The following is a 10,926-nucleotide window of genomic DNA, read 5'->3' on the forward strand; positions in this document are numbered from 1 at the left end:
TTCTCAAGCCTATCCCAACACACACATTGTAGACTGGTGTAAAACATCAGGAAATGTAGAAAAGTGCAGCATAGGAACAGGCCTATCTGGTCTACAATGTCTATGATGAATTCCTTTAATGTTTGGCCCTTTCACCAAAAAGTTACACTCTCTAGTCCTTGACATTTCCACTCTAGGAAAAAGATTCTGAATGTCTACACTATCTATGCCTCATAAATTTCTATACTTCTATCAAGTCTCCCTCCAACACCCCAGAGAAAACACTCCTAGTTTGTTCACGTTTCCCTTTGGCTACATATATATATATTCCTTTATTTGTCCCACACTGGGGAAATTTACCGTGTTACAGCAGCAAAGTGCATAGCAAGAGATCATTCATTATAAATAAAAGTAAAGGCAAGGATAAATTGTCATCAGTTGTACTGTTGACTCATCTGCTGGGAGCAGTGCTGGTTGTGCAGTCTCACAGCAGCGGGAAGGAAGGACCTCCTATATCTCTCCTTCACACACTTGGGGTGAAGGAGTCTGTCACTGAAGGAGCTACTCAGTGCAGTGACAGTGTCCTGCATGGGGTGGGAGTCGTTGTCCAGCAGCGATGTTAACTTTCCCATCATCCTCCTCTCTCCCACCACCTGCACTGAGTAGAGGGGGCAACCCAGGACAGAGCTGGCCTTCCTGACCAGCTTGTCAAGTATCCTCCCCTCCGCTGCTGAGATGCTGCTGCTCCAGCAGACCACTCCATAGAAAATGGCTGATGCAACCACCGTGTTGTAGAAGGTCCTTAGGAGTGCCCCCTGCACTCTAAAGGACCTGAGTGTCCTCAGCGGATAATGTCTGCTCTGGCCCTTTTTATAACGCATTGGTGTTTTCGGTCCAGTCCAGTTTATTGTTGAGGTAGACACCCAGGTACTTATAAGAGTCCACCCTCCCGATGTCCATTCCCTGGATGTTCACCGGTGTTGTGGGGACCTGGCTGCACCTGCGGAAATCCACCACCATCTCCCTGGTTTTCCCCGGGTTAATCCGGAGGCGGTTCCGCTGGCAGCAGTCCACAAACTCCTTGATCAGTTCTCTGTACGCCCTGTCATCGTCGCCTGTGATGAAGCCAACGATGGCAGAGTTGTCAGAGAACTTCTGTAGATAGCAGAATACTACCACACTAATTCAGGCATCATTCTGAGAAGTCTCCTCTGCACCCTCTAAAGCTTCCACATCAAAACTCTTTAGATTCTGGAGTAATTCCCGAGGACTGGAGGGTAGCTAATGTAACCCCACTTTTTAAAAAGGATGGGAGAGAGAAAACGGGGAATTATAGACCAGTTAGCCTAACATCGGTAGTGGGGAAAATGCTAGAGTCAGTTATTAAAGATGTGATAGCATCACATTTGGAAAGTGGTGAAATCATCCACAAAGTCAGCATGGATTTACCAAAGGCAAATCATGTCTGACGAATCTTATAGAATTTTTCGAGGATGTAACTAGTAGAGTGGATAAGGGAGAACCAGTCGATGTGTTATATCTGGACTTTCAGAAGGCCTTCGACAAGGTCCCATATAGGAGATTGGTGTACAAACTTAAAGCACACGGTATTGAGGGTTCAGTGTTGAGGTGGATAGAAAATTGGTTGGCGGACAGGAAGCAAAGAGTAGGAATAAACGGGTCCTTTTCGGAATGGCAGGTCAGCTGTCGCCGAGAAATTTCTATCTGGACAATTTTTCCGCTACGCGCCGAGATCCGCTACGATTTATTGAAGACTCCTCACGATCATGCCTGTGACACCCCAGCGAATGTTCGGTGACAGCCTAGTCACCGGCAGTCGCCTTAAAATCGCCTAAGTGGGACAGGCCCTTAACTACTTGTGTTGCCATCTTCAGGAAGTTGTGAACTCTGACCCCGATCCCTCTGGACATCAATGGTGTTAACAGTCTTGCCATTAACTATATCCTTTCCTCCTGCATTCAACCTCCAAACTGCATCTCGCTCTTGCTTGGATTAAATTCCTTCTGCAATTTCTCAATCCATTTCTGTAGGTGGTCGTTAGCCCACAATGTACTTTACCTCCATCCTTACTATTTGCAACTCCACTAATTTCAGTGTCATCTGCAAGTGTCCTAACTAACCCATCTATATTTACATTCATTTATATATATCAGAGCTCCCAGCACAGATACATAAGGAACTCCACCTCTCACAGACCTCAAACCACAATATTGCCCTTTCACCACAACATTCTGTTTTCTATGGGTGATCTAGTTCTGAATCCAAGTGGCTAAGTCTCTGTGGATCCCATGCCTCTTCATCTCTGGATCAGCTCCATGAGAGACTTTATCAAATGCCTTTCTAGATTCTATGTGGACAACATATATCTCCCTACCCTCATCGGTCACCTGTGTCACCTCCTCAAAAACTCAGTCTTGGTCATTAGACATGACTACCCACGGACAAAGCCCCGCTGAGGTTGCTGGACCACATGCAGACAGATGTTCAGGAGGTTCAGTGGAGAACTGTAGTGAAAATAGTTATCATATATGACAACTTGACTCTCATATGCGTGTGCATAACAGATAATGTCAGGGTCATATGAATGACATAACAACAGTTGTGATCTTCCTCCAGTCATAATGTTTCCAATCTGTTCCCTGATCAGCAAATGCAACGACCTGAAACAAAGGTAAAACTGAAAACTAGAAAGCCATTTGGAAAAATCAATTGTAGTTCAGCAATTGTAGTTGGGCTGAAAAAGAGAGTTGGGGATGGGACAAAGCCTGGCAAGTGATAGGTGGATGCAGGTGAAGGGATTTGATTAGCAGATTGAAGGCATAAGTCCAGAGATGAAAAGCAGACAACAGGGTGTCAGATAAGGTAAGAAATATAAAGCCAGACGGAAGAATGCAGGTAGAAGGGACAGAGGGGAGGGAGTGATGTGATTGTGGATGAAGTGTTTGAGTATGGAGATGAGGGGGGAAACCTGAAAGGGAGAGGGAGTAAGGGGATATGACTTGCAATTGGAGAATGCAATATTCATAGTTAGTCTTGTTGCTCTCATTTTACCCACTTAATGAGATTGCTCTGAATTATCCTGGAACTCATCCTTTATTTAAGCTGCGTTGTATTTTGCCACTTGATCCTAAATGCTTCTTTAAAGATTTGATGTTTAATTTAACATATTTTTGGTATTTAAGATGAACAAATAGATATGCAAGGAATGCAGGGATATGGATTACATGCAGGCAGGGGAGAACAGTTTAACGTGGCATCATGTTTGGCTCAGCTATGCAAAATGGCGGCGCTGCCCTAGCAGCTGCGGCTCACCTGCGGTCCATTTGTCTTTGTGTTTTTGTTGGTTTTTTTTGTCTGAATTGTAGTTGTGATGTGGTGTTTTTGTGTTTGTGTACTGTGTGTGTATGTGGGGGGGAGGGGGGGGAACTGTAACATTGTAAATAGATGTAAATAGATGTCCCTTCCGAACGGAGACCCGACCTTTGTTTTCTGGGCCGTGTCTCCGTTCCTGCTGCGGCCTACCATCGGCCCAACTCCTGGAGCTGGCGGCCTCCAGGGCTCTGGTTCGCAGAGCCCGCGGATCGGACTTACCATCACCGGAGCCGGCCGTCTTCGGAGGCTGCGGGAGCGGCTGCGGCTGCGGCTGCGACTCGCCTAGGCTCGGGCCGCGTGGATGCCGACATCGGGAGCTCCGGCAGCGGCAGTGGGTTCGCCCACCCCGGATCGCGGGGCATGGGGCGCGGACATTTCACCGTCCGGCGCGGCCTAAGATGGCCGCGGGATATTTCTCTGCTGGACGGGGGCTTCAATGTCGGGAGCCACGACCGCCCCGACGTGCAACAACAGCGGCAGCAGCAGCGTGTTCGCCCGCCCCGGATCGGACTTATCATCAGCGGAGCCGGCCGTCTTCGGAGGCTGCGGGAGCGGCTGCGACGCGACGCGCCTTGGGCTCGGCCCGCTGTGGACCGTCCGGCGCGGCCTGCAACCACAACAACCTGACTGCGGGCGAGGACAGCAGGAGAAGGGAAAGACATTGTGGCCTTCCATCACAGTGAGGAGAGAGAGGACTGGAGGAGACTCACTGTGATGGATGTTTCTTTGATGGATGTTTCTTTTTTTGTGTGTTTTTGGGGTTGGGTAATTTGAATGCCTATTTAATGCTTTTATTGTTGGACTGTGTTTTTGGGGGTTTTGGGGTTGTGTAATTTGAATGCATATTTAATGCTTTTATTGTTGGGCTGTGTTTTGGGGGTTTTGGGGTTGTGTAATTTGAATGCCTATTTAATGCTTTTATTGTTGGACTGTGTTTTGGGAGTTTTTTGGGGTTGTGTAATTTTAATGCTTATTTAATGCTTTTATTGTTGGACTGTGGGTGACTGAATTTCGTCCAATATTGGATGACAAATAAAGCTATCTTGAATCTTGAATCTTGAATCTTGAATCTTGTGGACAAAGTGCCCGTGGCTTAGCTGGTGGAGCTCCTGTGTCTAGTGCCAGACACCCAGGTTTGATCTGGAGTTTGCACCTTCTCCCGGTGACCCTGTGGGTTTCCTCCAGGTTTCTAGCTTAATTGGCCTCTTTAAATTACGCCCAATGTGTCGGGAGTGGGTGAGGGAATGGGATAACATTAAACCAGTGTGAAAGGGTGATCCTGCTGGACTGAAGGTCCTGTTTCCATGCTGTATCTGTTAAAACTAAAACTAAAAATTAAAATAACACAATGCTATATTCCAAACATTTCTGTGCAATGCAATTCGAGAAAGAACTTCCAGTCAATTTACTCTTTCCACGGGGGATTTCAATAACCAGCGGCTTCCACCTCGACTTGGTACTTGATGTCCTGTCCCTGAGGTTAACATCAAGTTGGGTTATCACATTGACATTCATCCAGCTACAGTCCAAAACCAGAGCCCATCCACAGTGTGATTGATCACAGCCAGGACCAGTGTCGGAGCCAAACTCCAGCACATTCTCTCTGCCTCAATTCGAGCAGGGACGGAAGTTAAAAAAAACATCGATGTTCTTCATTTATGGTGGCCCCCATGTCCCTGACGGATAACTCCTATCTCTCAGTGTAAGTGGGAACAACGAACGATTGATGCAAACTATGTGCCGGCAGTTGCAACATTGTAAGAAACATTCACCTCCCTGCTCTCTCTCTCTCTTGAGCAACATTGACTGTTAGTTTAGTTTAGTTTAATATAGTTTAGTTTAATTTAGTTTACTTTATCATTGTCACATGTACCGATGTACTGTGAAGAGCTTTTTCAGACTTCTGTCCTCACTCCAATATAGCCAACATTAATCACTGGGAAAAGACATAAAGTGCTGAAGTAACTCAGCAGTTCAGACAACATCTCCTAGTTTTCAGAGATACGGCGTGGAAACAGGCCCTTCGGCCCATTGAGTCCACGCCGACCAGCGATCCCCGCATATTAACACTTTATCCTACACACAGTGGGGACAATTTACATTTATACAAAGCCAATTAACCCACAAACCTGTACGTCATTGGAGTGTGGGAGGAAACCGAAGATTTTGGAGAAAACCCACGCGGTCATGGGGAGAACGTACAAACTCCGAACAGACAGTACCCAGAGTCAGGATTAAACCCGCTAAAAGTGCTGTAAGGCAGCAAATCTACCGCTGCGCCACCGTGCCGACCATCCCTAGAGAACATCTCAAAATGCTGGAGTAACTCAACAGGTCAGGCAGCATCTCTGGAGAGAAGGAATGGGTGACGTTTCGGGTCGAGAGATTTTGGCTGACCTGCTGAGTTACTCCAGCATTTTGTGATACCTTCGATTTGTACCAGCATCTGCAGTTATTTCTTACACATCCCTAGAGAACATGGTCAGGGGAAGCTTTGGGTCCGGATCCAACTTCAGACTGATTGTGGTGGAGTGCAAAGAAAACTGGGAGAGAGGACGAGCAGGACAAAGCCTGGCAGGTCACAGGGTGACACAGACCAGGAGGGTTCTTTGATAAGCAGATGATTGGACAAAGGCTAGAGATGAAAAGACAGAAGGTGTGAGATAAAAGGATTGAGGTGATGCAGATTGTGAAGCTAGTGGAAGGAATGTAGTTGAAAGAGGAGGGCAGAAAGAGATGCTAGTGGAGGTGAGGCACAGGAGAGAGGGGTGGGAAGAAGGGGGGTGTATATGGAGGAGGAAATGAGTGGAGGAGGATTATGTAGTTACCAAAAATTGGAGAATTCAACATTCATATCTTTGGGTTGTAAGCCACCCAAACAAAATATGAGGCGCTGTTCCACATATTTGCGTGTAGCCTCGCTTGGGCAATTGAGGAGCCCCAGGACAGAAAGGTCAATGGGAAGAGGAGTTATAATGATTAGCAATTAGCAGGTCCTGCAGGCCTTGACGGACCAAGTGCAAGTGTTTGGTGAATTGGGTAATAAAATTGTTACGTGCTACTATCGAAGAATTGGAAGGCTGGGGCTGGTGGCCTGACATTATGAGGGGAGATTAGATTGGCCCGGACTGACAATAGACAATAGGTGCAGGATGAGGCCATTCAGCCCTTCTAGCCAGCACCACCATTCAATGTAATTATGGCTGATCATTCACAATCAGTACACCATTCCTGCCTTCACCCCATACCGCATTACGCCACTATCTTTAAGAGTTCTATCTAGCTCTCTCTTGAAAGCATCCAGAGAATTGGCCTCCATTGCCTTCTGAGGCAGAGAATTCCACAGATTTATAACTCTCTGACTGAAAAAGTTTTTCCTCATCTCCGTTCTAAATGGCCTACCCCTTATTCTTAAACTGTGGCCCCTGGTTCTGGACTCCCACAACATTGGGAACATGTTTCCTGTCTCTAACGTGTCTAATCCCTTAATAATCTTATATGTTTAAATAAAATCCTCTCTCATCCTTCTAAATTCCAGTGTATACAAACCTAGCCGCTCCAGTCTTTCAACATACGACAGTCCCGCCATTCCGGGAATTAACCTAGTGAATCAATCAGTACCCCGTTCCTGCCTTCTCCCCATACCCCCTGACTCCACTAGCCCCTAGAGCTCTATCTAGCTCTCTCTTGAATGCATTCAGAGAATTTCCTCCACTGCCTCATGAGGCAGAGAATTCCACAAATTCACAACTCTCTGGGTAAAAAAGTTCCTTCTCACCTCAGTTTTAAATGGCCTCCCTTTATTCTTAGACTGTGGTCCCTCGTTCTGGACTCCCCCAACATTGGGAACATTTTTCCTGCATCTAGCTTGTCCAGTCCTTTTATAATTTTATATGTTTCTATAAGATTCCCTCTCATCCTTCAAAACTCCAGTGAATACAAGCCTAGTCGTTTCAATCTTTCCTCATATGACAGTCCCGCCATCCCAGGGATCAATCCCGTGAACCTACGCCGCACTGCCTCAATTACAAGGATGTTCTTCCTCAAATTAGGAGACCAAAACTGTACACAATACTCCAGATGTGGTCTTACCAGGGCCCTATAGAACTGCAGAAGAACCTCTTTTTTTCCTGAACTGAAATTCTCTCGTTATGAAAGTCAACATGTTGTCAGCTTTCTTCACTGCCTGCTGTACCTGCACACCAACGTATAGTGACTGGTGTACAAGGACACTCAGGTCACGCTGCACCTCCCCCTTACCTAACCTGACACCATTGAGATAATAATCTGCCTCCTTGTTCTTGCCGCCAGAGTGGATAACCTCACATTTATCTACATTATACTGCATCTGCCATGCATCTGCCCACTCACTCAACCTGTCCATGTCACCCTGCAACCTCCTAACATCCTCTTAGGCTTCATTGTCTGCAGTTCTGGTCACCCCATTACAGGAAGGATATGGAGGCTTTGGAGAGGGAGCAGAGGAGGTTTACCAGAATGATGCTTGGATTCGAGAGTATTTGCTATAAGTGGCTGGACACAGAGAGTTTGATTATTTTCCCTAGAATACCGGAGGTTGAGGGGAAACCATATATATAGATATATAACATTTGAGAGGCATAGATAATGTAGACAACCAGAACCTTTTCCCTAGGTGCAAATATCAAACACTAGAGGGCATAGTTTGAAGGTGAGAAGGGCAGTTTAAAGGACATGCCCTCAACCCACAATGTGTGTGCCGAACATGATGGTAAGACAAACCCTTATCTGCCTGAATGTGATCCATATCCTTCCATTCACTTCATGTCCATGTGCCTATCCAAAGCCTCATTAATGCCACTATTGTATCCATCTCTACCACCACACAGGCAGCGCGTTCCAGGCCCCCACCACCTCCTGTGTCAAAAAACATGCCCCACACATCACCTTTTAACTTAAACCCCTTCCCCATCTGTATCCATCTACCACTCGCCAGGCTCTGTCCCGCAACCACCTCTCTTACACCTTTCTCCCCCCACCACTACAATCAGTCTGAAAAATAGTCCTGACTCAACGTCGCCTGTCCATGTTTTCCAGACGTACATAGAAACATAGAAAATAGGTGCTGGAAGAGGCCATTTGGTCCTTCGAACCAGCCATTCATTATGATCGTGGCTGATCATCCACAATCAGTAACCTGTGCCTGCCTACTCCCCATATCCCTTGATTCTGCTAGCTACGAGAGCTCTATCTAACTTTATTTTAAATTCATCCAGTGAATTGGCCTCCACTGCGTTCTGTGGCAAAGAATTCCGCAAATTCACAACTCTCTGGGTGAAAACGTTTTTTCTCACCTCAGTTTATTCTAAGACCATGGCCCATGGTTCTGGACTCCCACAATATTGGGAACATTTTTCCTCCATCTAGCTTGTCCAGTCCTTTTATAATTTTATACGTTTCTATAAGATCCCCTCTCATCCTAAATTCCAGTGAATACAAGCCCAGTCCTTCCAAACTCCCCTCATATGACATTCCCGCCATCCCAGGGATTAACCTCATCAACAATGCACTGCCTCAATAGCAAGGACGTCCTTCCTCAAATTAGGTGACCAAAACTGCACACAATACTCCAGATGTGGTCTCACCAGGGTCCTATACAACTGCAGAAGGGCCTCTTTACTCCGATACTCAAATCCTCTCATTATGAAGACCAACATGCCATTAGATTTCTTCACTGCCTGCTGTACCTGCATGTTTACTTTCAGTGACTGGTGCACAAGGACACCCAGGTCTCGTTGTTCTTCCCTTTTGTTGTTCTGACACCATTGAAGTAAATTATTATCTCAATGGTTTCAGGTTAGGTAAGGGGGAAGTGCAGCATCATTGAAAGTTGGCGTGTATGTACAGCAGACAGTGAAGAAAGCTAATGGTATGTTGGCCTTCATAACGAGAGGATTTCAGTATAGGAGTAAAGAGGTTCTTCTGCAGTTGTATAGGGCCCTGGTGAGACCGCATCTGGAGTATTGTGTACAGTTTTGGTCTCCTAATTTGAGGAAGGACATCCTTGTAATTGAGGCAGTGCAGCGTAGGTTCACGAGATTGATCCCTGGGATGCCTGGACTGTCATATGAGGAAAGATTGAAAAGGCTTGGCTTGTATTCACTGGAGTTTAGAAGGATGAGAGGGGATCTTATAGAGACATATGAAATTATAAAAGGAATGGACAAGCTAGATGCAGGAAAAATGTTCCCAATGTTGGCGGAGTCCAGAACCAGGGGCCACATTCTGAGAATAAAGGGAAGGCTATTTAAAACTGAGATGAGAAGGAACTTTTTCACCCAGAGAGTTGTGAATTTGTGGAATTCTCTGCCACAGAGGGCAGTGGAAGCCAAATCACTGGATGAATTTAAGAGAGAGTTAGATAGAGCTCTGGGGGCTAGTGGAATCAAGGGATATGGGGAGAAGGCAGGCATGGGTTACTGATTGTGGATGATCAGCCATGATCACAATGATTGGCAGTGCTGGCTCGAAGGGCTAAATAAATGGCCTCCTCCTGCACCTATTTTCTATGTGTCTATACCATTAGGTTGTGAGCTACCCCAGCAGAATATGAGGTGCTGTTCCTGCACTTTGCGTGTGCCCTCACTCTGGCAATGGAGGAGGACCAGGACAGAAAGGTCAGGCTGCACTTCTGGAGAGAAGGAATGGGTGATGTTTCAGATTCAAGGCACTTAAGACATTCCTTCTCTCCAGAGATGCTGCCTGTCCCGCTGAGTTATTCCAGCATTTTGTTTCTATCTGCGATTTCAACCAGCATCCACAGTTCTGTCCACCTTCTCACGGGTTTTGGATTTGCTTTTGTTTTTATGACAAAGGTTCTTTTTTTCTTTTTTTAAATGTTTTGCCGCAGCGCAGTTTTTAAATGTTTTGCAGTGAGCCAGCACTGGTTAACACAAGGCATTATTCACAGATCCAAGATGCCGGTTAAAATTCCTGGTGTGGATCACAAAATGCAAGAGGAACTCAACGGATCGCTGCATCGGAGAAGGGAATTGGAAGATGATGTTTTGAGTCGAGACACTTCTTCGGTCCTCCAGCATTTTGTGTTTTGTTCAGGATTCCAGCACCTGGAATCTTGTGAATAATAGGAAGTGTTGGAGAAACTCAATGGGTCAGGCAGCGTCCATGGAGAACATGAACACTGATTACAGATTTAATTCAGATTAAAGTAATTCACAGGCGCCTGATTATCCCAGAACCCGAAGGATTGATGATATTTGGGAAAGGATACTTTAAATTGTATTCACAGCTTTATCTGTGTTCCAGGTCTTTGCATTTCATGCAAGCGGAAATGTATGGAGGTATTATGATTGGTCGAAGATCACAACTGTTGTTAATGTTGCTGCATATGTTCCTGAGCTTCTGTGTCATGCCCACGCACACAATGTTCGAGTCCTCTATTACGGTAAGTAACTTTGCAACAAAGGGATGAGCACTGTTTGTGATCACCATTGAAAGACTTAATTGAAGTTGCTGTTACGGTTTGAGTTGGCAGCCAGAAAAGTAGATTCATTT

The sequence above is a fragment of the Rhinoraja longicauda genome, chromosome 11 (genome assembly GCF_053455715.1).
Source record: "Rhinoraja longicauda isolate Sanriku21f chromosome 11, sRhiLon1.1, whole genome shotgun sequence".
NCBI lineage: Eukaryota > Metazoa > Chordata > Chondrichthyes > Rajiformes > Arhynchobatidae > Rhinoraja > Rhinoraja longicauda.